At 42.4% G+C, this 15,090-nt stretch overlaps 1 protein-coding gene across 1 annotated transcript in view; it reads left to right on the top strand.

Annotated features, from left to right (window-relative positions):
• The window catches only part of PLA2G5 (phospholipase A2 group V), a 63,544-nt gene that overhangs the window by 24,797 nt on the left and 23,657 nt on the right, over window positions 1-15,090 (top strand). Inside the window, exon 2 of the mRNA XM_054680246.2 lies at window positions 6,485-6,545. The gene's annotated coding sequence lies outside the window, so the exon portion shown is untranslated. The remainder of the gene's footprint in view (window positions 1-6,484; window positions 6,546-15,090) is intronic.

The following is a 15,090-nucleotide window of genomic DNA, read 5'->3' as shown; positions in this document are numbered from 1 at the left end:
TCTTGGCAAAATAAACTTTCTAAATTAACTGAGACCTGTCTCAGATATTCAGGTTTCACAATTCTCAAACCTTCTCTTTTTCAATTTATAACTCTTTTATCTGACAGGAATTTTAAAATTTACAACATTTTTACTTATTTGTTCAATTGTAGTACAAATAAAGAAGTTTCAAAACTGATAACCCATACCTCTGTGAGAAACAAATTTACTAACTAGCAGGTAGTGTTTGTGTACATTTCTTTTTATCTTTAGCCTTATGGTATACCATAAAAGTACTGTTTTCTGAAGTTATTTAGGTCAGTCTTTTAGTTGTTTTCCTGCCTCCCTTAAGTGTGATTATGAAATTTATTTTTCATATAGTTATATTTCTTTGTGATTGTATTCTATTTTGGGTTCTATTCACATCCTAGTTGATTTTAATTATGTATTACTTTGCGGGGGGTGGGGTGATATGCAAAACTTTCCCTTGTGAAAAAAGATGAAAGTCATACTAAAAGGAATACTCAGAAGAGTGTTGCTTCTCACTTGTCTCTACTATTCTCTGTCCATTTTCTTCTTCTTTCCACCTAATTCCCTTCTCCTCCTGCAGATTTAGTTATCTTTTGTTAATGGCACCTCTGTGCAGTACCTCTGTTACCATTAATGCAGCAATGTTGACATATTATCAAACAAAGTTCACAGTTTAATTAGGGTTGACTCTTTGTGTTGTATATTCCATGGATTTTGACAAATGAATAAGGATGTGTTTCCACTTCTATAGTACCATACCACACAAACTAATTTACAGTATTAGTTATCTATTGCTGTGTAATAAGTTTTCAGAAACTTAAAATTTAAAACAAAACAAGCAGCTTAGAACCACTTAGATTTGTTATCTCACAAGACTGCAAACAAGATGCTGTTTGGACCATGTTCCTATGTGAAGATCATAACCCTCCACTTGGTCCTCCTCCATGCTCCTCCATGGCCTCAACTCCTAGAGGTCCTCTCCATAGGCAGTTACAACATGACAGTTACCTTCTTCAAGGCTACCGGGAGAATTTCTCAATTCAATCCGCTAAGGCAGAGTCTTCTATAATGTAATATAATCAAGTGACTGATTACCCCACATCCTTTGCTATATTCCATTAGTTAGAAGCAATTCAGAGGTTCTTCCTGCACTAAAGCAGGAAGGATTATTCAAAGGTGAACTCACTGGAGGTCCCTCTAGGGTGTGTCTATCATAGTAGCTGCATTCATTTTTGGTTGGTTCTTCCTGAAATTCTTTTGCATAAATGTGTAGATACACATATATTTTCTTTTAGCCTCTTCTTTCTTATATGATGGATACGAGACCATAGATCATTTTGTACTTTGCTATTTTCACCTAGCAGTAGATGTGGGAAATCATTTCATATAAAGAGATGGAGATCATTTTTCTTTTTTTTTTTCAAAATATGTTTAATGTTTTCCTCCCAACTTGGAGAGGTCTTTTCTGGTGGCTGTCTCAGTGGGGTCTAAGCCCCTCTTTCATTTTTACAGTCCTCCATTGTTGGGATGTACTATAATTTTTCCAACCATTCTCCCAGGATAGACATTTAGGGTTTTTCCGCTGTTTCACAATTACAAATATTGCTTTAGTCGGTGACCTGTACATATGTATTTTCATAATATTGCAGTTATATCTTCTGGAGAGATTCCTAGAAGTGGGATTACTGGCTCAAAAGGTAAGTGCATACGTAGTTTTGTTAGGTGATACCAAATTCCCCTACAGAATAGTTGAACTAGCTCACATTCTCACTAGTAATGTATGAGACTGCCTTTTCCACTATGCCCTCCCCAACAGAATGTTTTATTAGACTTTCCATTTTGCAGGCATTCCTCTTATAATGAAAAAATAATTTTTCCAAGTCATTGCTGAAATCCTAATAAAAAAATCACTGTTCCTCCAACAAATATTTATTGAGGACCTAGTCAATAATCTAGGTACTATGTGGGAATGCAACTGTGAGCAAAACAAAAACAGTCCCTTCCCTGATGGCATTTCAATCTGGCAACACAGAGAAACGTATGCCAGATGATGAAACCCCCACACAGTCACAGAATGTTGTGTGCTGGATTGTTCCATGATCCATTCAGTTAATCTGGGAACTATGCCTCCCAGAATTCTCTTTCCTGTATGGTTCTAGATTAGAGTGGGCCAACAGGTAAATTTGCCCAAGATTTTTAGGGGCGGAAATAAATCAGTGACCTTTATTCTCTGCAAGTCCTTGTAGCCAGAATTCTGGACGGACTGGTGCTTGGGTTTCTGGAGTGGTTTCAATTGTTCTCATTCTCCTCTGCTTTGTGTCCAGCTTTTCTTACTGCCCACTGGTCTTGATGACCAGCTACAGCTCTGGCCCACCACCTGATGTTTGGCTGCAGGACCATAGAGCTGGTAGCTGCACTGGGATAACCCCTTCTAGTAGACCTCTCCAGAAGCTGCCATTTGCCTCTTACTCTGGGAATTGGAGACAGTTTCTCAGATTTCCCTGTAGATCCAACTTGTCCACCGACCCAGTGCTTTGGGACTAGCAGTGACCCTTCTTTGGTTGTCTCACTCTCTCTTTTAGATTTTTGCTTCCCTAGCTCCTCTTAAAGTTGCAGGAGGTCTACTTCCCGTAATAAATCTCTCCCTCTTTAATCTTCATAATGTTTCTGCTTCCCTGACTGAACCCTGACCTATACATGTAGTAAGTGCAGTGGAGAACTAAGTGCTGCAACAGCATGTTGAACAGAAGGTCCTCAACTAGTTTGGGGATCAGAGAAGTTTCTCTAGGAAGATGACATTTTATCTGAGGTCTGCAGGGAGTTTAGGAGTTATCTGGGTAAGTATTTTCTGCATCTTGGTTCACTCAACATTTATTCCAGCCTCCTGGTATCTGTCCCTGAATTCCAGAGGCTAAAAGGCTAAACACTGCATTTCCCTTTCCCTCTTTCCCCTTCTTTTAAAAGATTTTACTTTTTAGAGCCGCGAGGTTCAAAGCAAAATTGAGCTGAAAGTACAAATGTTTCCCACATACCCCTTCTACCCAAAATACACATCCTCTTGCATCATCAGCATCCTGCCCCACTGCGGTAGCTCCCAATGCCTTCCTTCTAAAGATCCACTCAGAGTGTGGCAGTCTTCCCAATGTCCCACTCCCTCAAGGGCAGGTGTTCCTCCTGGCTGCATCTAGTTGGCCATCTTGCCCCCCTATCCTAGGCTCAGTCTTTGGAACTCAATGAAAGTTCCTTTTTATTCCTAGTTTGCTGAGAGTTTTAAATCATGAATAAATGCTGGACTTTGTAAAATGCCTTTTCTGTATCTATTGCTACGATTGTGTTGTTTTTCTTCTTTAGGCTGTCGATGTGACAGAATACATTAATTGATTTTAAAATGTTGGATCAGCCTTGTATGTGTGGAATAAATCCGACTTGGTTGTGGTGTATAATTCTTTTTGGGCATTATTGGATTCAGTTTGCTAATATTTTGTTGAGGACTTTTGCATTTATGTTTTTAAGATATGGTGGTGTGTAATTTTCCTTTCTTATAATAACTTTGTCTAGTTTTGGTATTAGAATAATACTGGCCTCATAGAATGAGTTAGGGCATATTCCTTCTGCTTCTACCTTCTGGAAGAGATTGTAGAGAATTAATATGATTTTTTCCTTAAATATTGGTGGAATTTACCAGTGAAACAATCTGGGCTTAGTAGTTTCTATTTTAGAAGGTTATTAATTATTGATTCAATTTATTTAATAGACGCTGGCCTATTCAAATGATCTATTTCTTCTTATGTGAGTTTTGGCTAACTGGATCTTTCAAGGAATTGGTCCATTTCATCTAGGCTATCAAATTTCTGAGCATGGAGTTGTTTATAATATCCCTTTTATTCCTTTAATGTCCATGGAATCAGTGGTGATGGCCCCTCATTTATTCATAATACTAGTTTTTTGTGTATTCTCTTTTTTCTTAGTTGCCTGGCTAGAGATTTATTAATTTTGCTGATATTTTCAAAGAATCAGCTTTTGGTATCATTGCTTTTCCCTATTGATGTCCTATTTTCAATTTCACTGATTTCTACTCTAATTTTTGTTATTTCTTTTCTTCTACCTACTTTGGATTTAATTTGCTCTCTTTTTTTTTTCTTTCCTAAAGTAGAAGCTTAGATTATTGGTTTTAGGTCTTCTTTTTTTTTCTAATGTGTGTGTTCAATGCTATACATTTTCCTTTAAACACTGTTCTCACTGCATCCCCTAAATTTTTTGGGGGGTAATTTCTGCAAACATAGCTACTCCAGCTTTCTTTTGATTAGTATTAGTATGGTATATCTTTCTCCTTCCCTTTACTTTTAATCTATATATGTCTTTATATTTAAAGAGTCTCGCTCTGTCACCCAGGCTGGAGTGCAGTGGCACAATCTCGGCTCACTGCAACCTCCACCTCCTGGGTTCAAGCGATTCTCCTGCCTCAGCCTCCCAAGTAGCTGGGACTACAGGCACGTGCCACCACACCCAGCTAATTTTTGTATTTTTAGTAGAGATGGGGTTTCACCATGTTGGCCAGGCTGGTCTCAAACTCCTGACCTCAGGTGATTCACCTGCCTTGACCTCTCAAAGTGCTGGGATTACAGGCATGAGCCACCGCACCCTACTGCATCTTACAAATTTTGGTGTTATATTTTCATTTTAATTTAGTTCAAAATATTTTTAAATTCCTCTTGAGATTTTTTTTTTGACCCACGTGTTATTTAGAAGTGTGTTGTTTAATCTCCAATTATTCTGAGATTTTCTAGCTATCTTATGTTACTGATTTCTAGTTTAATTCCACTGTGGTCTAAAAGCATACATTGTATGATTTCTATTCTTTTACACTTGTTAAGGTATGTTTTATGGCATGGAATGTGGTCTATCTTGGTGAGTGTTCCACATGAACTTGAGAAGAATGTGTATTCTACTGTTGTTTGGGAGAAGTATTCTATAAATGTCATTTAGATCCAGCTGTTAGAAGTGCTGTTCAGTTCAACTATGTCCTTAGTGACTTTCTGCTTGCTGGCTCTGTTCATTACTGAGAGAGGGTGGTTATGTCTCCAACTATAATAGTGGCTTTGTCTATTTCTCCTGCAGTCCTCTCAGTTTTTGCCTCACGTATTTTGACACTCCATTGTGAGGGGCATACACATTAAGGACTGTTATGTCTTCTTGAAAAATCGACCTCTTCATCATTATGTAAATGCCCCTCTTTATTCCGGATAATTTTCCTTACTCTGAAATCTGCTTTGCAGAAATTAACATAGCTACTCCAGCTTTCTTTTGATTAGTATTAGTAGGGTATATCTTTCTCCTTCCCTTTACTTTTAATCTATATATGTCTTTATATTTAAAGTGAACTTGTAGACAACATGCCTGGTCTCTTTTGCAGCTAGGTTTCTGAATGAGATTCAGGATTTGTAAATAAGATACAATCATATGAGCCTTGAATTTAGAACTGATTTAATGGCTGAGTGAGTCAAGCCTGGAGGAAGTGGTTTTGCCAGTACAGTGTGTAGGAGGGGTGTTAAATTCTGGGGCTGCAGCTCCAGCAGCAGCTTCTCGATTTGACAAGCTGGTTTATTGATTGTGTCAGGGCCAACAGCTTCCTCTGCAGCCCAGTCTTGAGGCTGAAGATATTAGTAGCCAAGTGAGGAATGCCTTTACTAGGGTGCGCAAAATTGGTTCAACTAAACTTAAAGATGATCACATGGGCCAGGTGCAGTGGCTCATGCCTGTAATCCCAACACTTTGGGAGGCCGAGGTGGGAGGATCACTTGAAGTCAGGAGTTCAAGACCAGCCTGGCCAATATGGAGAAACTCCATCTCTGCTAAAAATACAAAAATTAGCTAGGCATTACATGGTGGTGTGCACCTGTAATCCCAGCTACTCAGGAGGCTGAGGTGAGAGAATCACCCAGAGTGGGTGATAGAGTGAGACTGTCTCAAAAAAAAAGAAAAAAAGGGCTCACATGACCAAGTGTGGTGGCTCATGCCTATAATCCCAGCACTTTGAGAGACCAAGGTAGGAGGATCGCTTGAGCTCAGAAGTTCAACACAAGCCTTGTCAACATAGCAAGACCTATTCTCTACTAAAAAATATTAGCTGGGTGTGGTGGCACATGCCTGTAGTGCCAGCTACATGGGAAGCTCAAGTGGGAGGATAGCTTGAGCCTAGGACATCATGGCTGCAGTGAGCCCTGATTGCCTCACTCCAGCCTGGGTGACAGAGTGAGGTCCTGTCTAAAAAAAAAAGAGAGAGAGAGAAAGACCATATGGCCATTTTGGGGTCTTCATGCTACTGAACAATAGGCTCAAAGGAGGACCACTTAGTTGGAAGTGAAGTACAAATATGGGAAGAGGGTTATGCATCAGTCAGATAAATGAAAGGGTTACTAACTGTGGAGGTTATCTATGAACTGGCTTGCTCAACATCTATTTCATCTCCTTCTAGTGTACCTTTCTACTCTGCAGAGGCTGGAAAGGCAAAAATGATGGCTAAGGCTTCCTTGCAGGTAAGCTTTCATCCATTTTAAGATTCTGCCTATCAGATATATTTGCTTGGGAATTGAAATCAGAATTGAGTGAGTGGGAAAAGAGGCAGGATGTAAAGCATGGATTTGCTGGTATAGGTTGTCATAGCAGAGGTGTGACTCTGGGGATAGAAGTGGGAACAACAGCTTCATGATTTAATGAGCAGCTCCTTGTTGTGGTAGAAGCAGCCGTTCCCTTAACAGATCAGTTCTGGGATGTGACTCTGGGAGTCTTTTTCTGGAAACTCAGTCTAGGACCTGCTTTTCCAGCACCCCCAAGGATTCTGGAGAATACTGTAACCACTAGGGCTGCACACAAGGAGGAAGTGTGATATTGAGGAAGTGAGAAAAGCCCAGCCCAGTGGAGCACAAAGGGTGAAACATAGGTTGGAGGTCAGCAGGGGCCAGATTGCTATAGGCCACTGACCTTCTTGGCTCAACCTACGGCACTGTAAAGCCATGCTTTTGGAGGTAGAATACTGTTAACCAGCCCTTATCTTCAATTAGTTCACTATTTACTTACTTTCTTTTTTCTTCTTCTTTTTTTTTTTTTTTTTTTTTTTAAGACAGAGTCTCACTTTGTCACCCAGGCTGGAGTGCAGTGGTGCAATCTTGGCTCACTGCAACCTCTGCCTCCCAGATTCAAGCGATTCTCCTGCCTCAGCCTCCCAAGTAGCTGGGATTATAGGCATGCGCCACCACGCTAGGCTATTTTTGTATTTTTAGTAGAGATGGGGTTTCATCATGTTGATCAGGCTGGTCTGAAACTCCTGACCTCAGGTGATCTACCTACCTCGGCCTCTCAAAGTGCTGGGATTACAGACGTGAGCCACCATGCCCAGCCAGTTCAGTGTTTTCAACAGAAAGACATTAGATTGCAGTGGTCAGTTTAGGCTAGATGTAAAGAGCACCTCCTTTTAGCAGGTGGTTTTAAGACTCAAAGGAAACGAGTGGCTAGTGTTAGAATGACTTTTAGGAGGAGGCCAACAGCCCACTTAGGGCTACATAGAGCAAGTCTTTCTTTCTTTTCTTTTTTTTTTTTGAGATGGAGTTTCGGTCTTGTTGCCCAGGCTGGTGTGCAATGGCACACCTCTGCCTCCCAGGTTCAAGCGATTCTCCTGCCTCAGACCCCCGAGTAGCTGGGATTACAGGCATGAGCCACCATGCCCAGCTAATTTTGTATTTTTGGTAGAGATGGGATTTTTCCATGTTGGTCAGGCTGGTCTCAAACTCCCGACCTCAGGTGATCCACCTGCCTTGGCCTCCCAAAGTGCCGGGATTACAGGCATGAGCCATCACACCCGGCCTAGAGCAAGTCTTTTGTTGCAGCAGGAAACTGGACTGGATGGCCCTTCATGGACCAGGCAGCCTGGTGATTCCGGACCTCCTCCCAGATTGGCCTCATCTCTCCATTGCTCTCACCTCTCTGTGGGATCTGACCCAGGGATAGAAATGAATCTACCTCTTCATCTTTTCCAGAGAGCATACTTCATGCTGTTTTCTACTTTAAGAATTGTTGCCCCAGAATAGCCATCTCACATCCACCCCACCCTGGCCTGACTGCCCCACTCATATTATAAATCTCTCAGCACATACCAGGCATGGTGGCTCACACCTCTAATCCCAGCGCTTTGGGAGGCTGAGGCAGGAGGATCACTTGAGCTCAGGAGTTCGAGATCAGCTTGGGCAATGTAGGGAGACCCCATCTTTAGAAAAAAAATTAAAAATAAGCTGGATATGATGGCACACATCTGTAGTCCCAACTACTCAGTAGGCTGAGGTGGGAGGATTGCTTGAGCCTAGGAGGTTGAGGCTGCAGTGAGCCGTGATTGCACCACTGCACTCCAGCCTGGGCAACAGAGTAAGACCCTGTCTCCAAAAAAAAAAAAATCTAAGCACTATTATGAAAGCAGATTTCTCCTTTGTGCTTGAAATAAACAGGGCCTAAAAGAATCCCTCTTTCCATATATCTTACTCCAAAGGCCTTCCCCTGTGGGTAACCCACCTCCTATCTTTCCTTCAGCAATAATCCAGCCCTCTGCCTTTTTATAAACTGTTGTACATCTTTGCATATTTGTATTTGTGTATCTGATCTGTCCCCCAAACAAGGGGCTTCTCAAAGCCTGGGGGTCTCTAAGGATAGAGGCTAACACAGTTCGGATGTTTGTCCCCACCCAGATCTCATGTTGAAATGTAATTCCCAATATTGGAGGAGGAGCCTGGTGGGAGGTGTTTGGATCATGGAGGCAGATCCCTCAAGAATGGCTTGGGCCATCCCTTTGGTGATGAGTGACCTCTCACTCTGAGATCTCTTGCTTGTTCCTCTTTTCTCCATGTGATGTGCCTGCTCCCTCTCCACCTTCCACTATGACTAAGCTTCCTGAGACCTCCCTAGAAGCCGAGCATATGCTGGCATCATGCTTTCTGTAAAGCCTGCAGAACCATGAGGCCATTAAACCTCTTTTCTTTATAAACTACCCAGTCTTAGGTATTTCCTTATAGCAGTGCAAGAACGGCCTAATACAGAGGCTGTCTCTTCCTTCAGACTGAGAACCCCTGGAGAATATGAAATGGTCTTTCCCATCAGACAGGAAACTCCCAGCATCTCATACTCCTGTCTCTCCACATCCCACGCCAGAAAGATGCAAGAAACTTCAGTTTAAAACCAATGCGGAGTTCCCAGACACAGAAGATGAGCAGGGACATCCTCTGAGAGGAAAACTCTGGTGGCTTCAGGGGAATCAAAGCAAGTCCCCACTTCTCTCCTCTCCTGCACTGAAAACTCAGAGCAGGCTGGGTGTGGCAGCTCATGCCTGTAATCCTAGCACTTTGGGAGGCCAAAGTGGGAGGATCAGTTGAGCTCAGGAGTTTCAGACCAGCCTGGGCAACATAGTGAAACCTCGTTAAGTATTAAAACAAACAAACAAACAAACAAACCACCAAAATTCAGAGGGGACAGGGGAGGTGGCACACTGCTGTCCTTCTTTTTCCCCTACCATGTAGCACAGGGCCTGTGGAATGGAAGGGGCGCTGTCAATGTGTGTTGGGTGATGGACTGGATGAATAAATGGTACATCTGTGTGCCTAGGGGGCCCATTCCAGACACCAGGTAGTAAGGCAGCCAGATGAGTTCTAGGCCTGGCCTTCGAGAGACTCTGAGATGATGGACAAGCTGCTTGTCTGGGCCCCAATCAACTCACCACTGGACAGATCTCTGAGAGATCTGTGGCCCCAAGTTTCTAGAGCCCAGGCTTTACTACTGAGAAGATCCATGGACGTGGGGAAGCACCTACTCATAGTCCCTCAGAGAGTCTGTGTTTGGTTTACATTGAAGCCAGGCATAGTGCCATGTGCCTGTAGTTCTAGCTACTCTGGAGGGTGAGGTGGGAGGATGGGAACCCGGGAGTTCAAGGCTGCAGTGAGCTATGATCACGCCACTGTACTCTAGCCCAGGCAACAGAGTGAGACCACCTCCCTAAAAAAATAAAAATGAAGATGAAAATGAAAAAAACCAAAAGAGTTTGATTTTCTCACAACAAATAGGTGCCCTGGTTAGTGATGGCTGCCCATTCCATCATTTTTTCAGTCGACTTTCTGAGTCTATCAAACTGCAGTAAAGTCTCCTTTGGCCCCAGGATGGAGCCAGGATCTTCTCCAGTCAAATGTCTCTGAGGCCAGCTGGGGTCAGTGGAAACTGTGGGGAGAGGGATGGGGAAGAGCAGGTTCTATCTTTGCTCACATCCTGGAGTTGTTTCTGACCTGCCCAGGAGAGGCTGCCCCTCCAGAACTAGACTCTTCCTTGGCTTTAAGATGTGAAGTCGAGCAGCTGGAAGGACAGACACCTCATCTGACCACTGTTCTATGGACCAAAGGCAGGATGAGCATGGTAGGTGCAGAGGCTGCAGTTGGAAACTTGAAACCCTTGCCTGGGAAATGAAGAGCAAGGCCCTGATTTGGAATGAATATGTTTAAAATAAAAATAATTATGCAGAGTTGGAGGAGCTCTTAACACAGATGGAGCTCAATCATCCCAATGTATTGATGGAGAAACAGGCTCAGCAAGTTCATGGCAGAAATGGGGCTCCAATCCTCTGTGAGGCTTTGCCTGGAGCCCTAGCTATCAGGGAACACGAAATCCGTCCAGTGCAACCACCTTCTCTCATCATGTTTGCCACCTGCTTAAGACTCTCCTTCAAGTAAGCAAGTAAGCAGCATGTTCTTACTGACCACAAAGTAGCCATTGTTGGGGCGACTCTGGCAGTGACCTTGATCGCCTCTAGAATGCAAAATGCACTTGACTTATGCAAATACCAACACTTAGTGGCCCTTTGACTGCCAGGGAGCATTATGGACCTTTCGCTGAGTTTCACTTGGACATATGAACTTCTGATCTCAACTGACTCATTTAGTTGGAGCAGGGAATCCCAATGCCTTTGGAAATAGAAAATGGATATGACTCAGGATGAAACATCAGTGGAAACAGACCTTTCAAGATTTTTTTTTTTAAATATAACTACTGGTTAGCATAGTCATAAAATTAGATAGCTCTTCTTCCTTATTTAGAAAACAGAATACAGACCGGGTGTGGTGGCTCATGCCTATAATCCCAGCACTTTGGGAGGCTGAGGCAGGCAGATGATTTGAGGTCAGGAGTTCAAGACCAGCCTGACCAACATGGTGAAATCCTGTCTCTACTAAAAATACAAAAAATTAGCTGGGCATGGTGGTGCATACCTGTAGTCCCAGCTGCATGGGAGGCTGAGGTGGCAGGATCGCTTGAACCTGGGAGGCGGAGGTTGCAGTGAGCTGAGATCATGCCACTGTACTTTAGCCTGGGTGACAGAGTGAGACTCCATCTCAAAAAAGGAAAAAAAAAAAGAAAACAGAATACAAGGTCAGGCATGGTAACTCACACCTGTAATCCCAGCACTTTGGGAGGCCAAGGTGGGAGGATTGCTTGAGGCCAGGAGTTCAAGGCCAGCCTGGCCAACATAGTAAGACCCTGTATCTACAATAAAAGAAAAAGAAAGAAAACAGAGTACAAAGGGTGGAGTCTGGGTCTCCAGTCTTGTTTGTCTGCTTGTAGGTCCTGCTATTCCAAGTGTGGACCATGTACCAGCTCCATGGGAATCACCAGGGAGCTTGTTAAAAATGTAAAAATCTCAGGCTTTCCCCCAGACCTGGTAGATCACAACCTGTATCTTAGCAAGATCCCCTAGTTGACTTGTAGACACAGGAAAATTTGAGATGTACTGCCTGAGAGCACCAAAACATGTCAAACACAAAATAGACCTGAAACAAAGGAAGAAAATAAAGTATTTACCATGCTTGCATTGTAATGAGAATGCACGCAATAACTTCAGGACATTTATGACAATAGGAATTCTTTTTAAATTAGTAGATGGTTCTTTTTAGAACAGCTTTAGATTTACATAAGAATTGTATAGAGTTCCCATATACTGCCCCCTTATCCCAACATATACAGATTTTCCTCTTATTAACATCATGAATTACTGTGGCACACTTGTTAAAATTGACTCAATATCGATATATTATTATTAAAGCCCATAGTATACATTAAGGTTCACCTTTGTGATGTGCAGTTCTATGGGTTTTGACAAATGCATAATGTCATGTATCCACCATCACCATATCCTACAGAACAGTTTCACTGCCCTGAAAATTCTCTGTGCTCTGCCTGTTCATCCCTCTGTCCTCCCAAACCCCTGGCAACCACTGATCTTTCTACTGTCTCCATAGTTTTAATTATTCCAGAATGTCATATAGCTGGAGTTATACAGTATATATCCTTTTCAGATTGAATTAATTTATGCCTTTATGTTCCTCCATGTCTTTTTGTGATTTGATAGCTTATTTCTTTTTGATAGCTTATTTCTTATACTATTGCTAAATAGCATCCCATTGTATGGCTGTATCACAGTTTGTTTATACATTCATCTATTGAAAACTCTTTTGGTTGCATCCATTTTGGGAAAATGATGAATAAGGCTGCTGTAAACATTTGTGTGCAGGTTTTTGAGTGAACATAAGTTTTCAGCTCTGTTGGGTAAATACTTAGGAGTACAATTGCTGGATTGAATGGTAACACTATATTTAGCTTTGTAAGAAACTGTCAAATTGGAGCAGGGTGTGGTGGCGTGCACCTGTAGTCCTAGCTACTCAGGAGGCTGAGGCAGGAGGGATTTCTTGGGCCGAGGAGTTTGAGACTGGAGTATGCTATAATCACACTTGTGAATAGCCACTGCACAGATGCACAAAAGAAACTGTCAAACTGTCTTCCAAAGTGGCCGTGCCATTTTGAATTTCCACTGGCATTGAATGGGAGTCCCTGTTCCACATCCTTGGCAGCATTTGTGGTGTTAACGTTTTGGATTTTAGCCATCCTCGTAGGTATGTCATAGTTATTTTGATTTGCAATTTCTAATGACATATGATATTGAATGTGTTTTCATATGCTTAACTGTCATCTGTATGTCTTCTTTGGTGAAGTGTCTGTTCAGATCTTTTGCTCATTTTTTAATTGAGTTATTCGTTTTCTTATTTTTGAGTTTTAGGAGTTCACTGTATATTTTGGACACAAGTCCTTTATCAGATATGTGTTTTGGAAGCATTTCTCTTAGTCTGTGACTTTTGTATTGTTCACAAAGCAGGAGTTTCATATTTTAATAAAGTCCAACTTAACATTTCTTTTCCCAGCTCCACATTCAGTGGTATCATGTTGGTAACTTGGGATCAGCCATATTGGGGGTATTTACACTGAAGAAATTGGCAGACTCTACAAATCAGGGATTTCCACCTTCCTTACAAGAGTTGATTGTTAAACCATTTTATAGCACACGACTGCCTCCTATGAACTTTCTATTGAATCATTCCAGTTGGTCTATTACTTTAGTTATAACTTTTTTTATGTACCAGAGAAGCTTTTTGTTTTGTGTACATATGTAAGATATTGGTATTTTATTTTTCTTTTGATTTAATTTCTCTTGGCAAGGCATGGTAGCTCATGCCTATAATTCCAGGACTTTGGGAGGCAGAGGCAGGAGGACTGCTTGAGGCCAGGAGTTCCAAAACAGCCAGAGCAACATAGCAAGACCTCATCTCTAAAAAGAAAAAAAAAAGTAGTCAGCTGTGGTGACATGTGCCTGTAGTCTGAGCTACTTGGGAGGCTTGGGTGGCAGGATCTTTTGAGCTGAGTAGTTCGAGATGGTAGTGAGCCATTATCACACCACTGCATTCCAGCCTGAGTGACAGAGTGAGACCTTGTCTTTTTTTTTTTTTGAGACAGGGTCACACTCTCTCACCCAGGCTGCAGTGCAGTAGCACGATCATGGCTCACTGCAGCCTCTGCCTGTGAGGCTCAAGCGATCCTCCCGCCTTAGCCTCCCAAGTAGCTGGGACTACACGTGCACACCACCATGCCCAAATACTTTTTGAATTTTGGGTAGAGATGGAGTCTCCCTATGTTGCCCAGGCTAGTCTCCGAGTCCTGGGCTCAAGTGATCCCACCTCAGTCTCCCAAAGTACTGAAGTACTGAGATTACAGGTGTGAGCCATCTCATCCAGCAAGACCCTATCTCTTGGAAAAAAAGAATAACCAAAATATGTCTAAAGAAGAGAGAAGAGGGATTTTCCTTAGTATATATGAAGACTTAAAAAAAATTACAGTAATTAGGCCAGGTTTGGTGGCTCACGCCTGTAATTCCAGCACTTTGGGAGGCCAAGGCGGGCAGCTTGCCTGAGCTCAGGAGTTCAAGACCAGCCTGGGCAACACGGTGAAACTCTGTCTTTACAAAAATACAAAAAATTAGCCAGGCGTCGTGGTGTACACTTGTAGTCCCAGCTACTCAGGAGGCTGAGGCAGGAGAATTCCTTGAACCTGGGAGGCAGAGGTTGCAGTGAGCTGAGATTGCACTGCTGCACTCCAGCCTGGGCGACAGAGTGAGACTCTGTCTCAAAAAAAAAAAAAAATTATAGTAATTAGGCAGAGTGATACTAGGGCAGGTGTAGAAAAATAGATCAAAGCAACATAAAGGAAGCCCAGAAATAGATCTAAGCATAGGTGGAAACTTACGTGATAAAGAAAACATTAAAATCAGAGGGGAGGCCGGGCGCGGTGGCTCACACCTGTAATCCCAGCACTTTGAGAGGCTGAGGCAGGCGGATCTCCTGAGGTAAGGAGTTCATGACCAGCCTGGCCAACATGGTGGAATCTCATCTCTACCAAAAATACAAAAATTAGCCAGGCATGGTGGCAGGCGCCTGTAATCCCAGCTTCTCCGGAGGCTAAGGCAGGAGAATCGCTTGAACCTGGGAGTGGAGGTTGCAGTGAACCAAGATCGTGCCATTGCACTCCAGCGTGGGTGACAAGAGCAAGACTCCATCTCAAAAAAAAAATAAAAAATAAATACATAAAAATAAAATAAAATCAGAGGGGAAACACTGGTCTGTTCAACAAAAGGTGCTGGAATCATTGACTTTCCTTATGGGTAAATAAAACTAAATTTCT

This window comes from Pan troglodytes, chromosome 1 (genome assembly GCF_028858775.2).
Source record: "Pan troglodytes isolate AG18354 chromosome 1, NHGRI_mPanTro3-v2.0_pri, whole genome shotgun sequence".
Lineage (NCBI taxonomy): Eukaryota > Metazoa > Chordata > Mammalia > Primates > Hominidae > Pan > Pan troglodytes.
The sequence above is the reverse complement of the archived record's forward strand: the minus strand, read 5'-3'. Positions and strand labels throughout refer to the sequence as shown.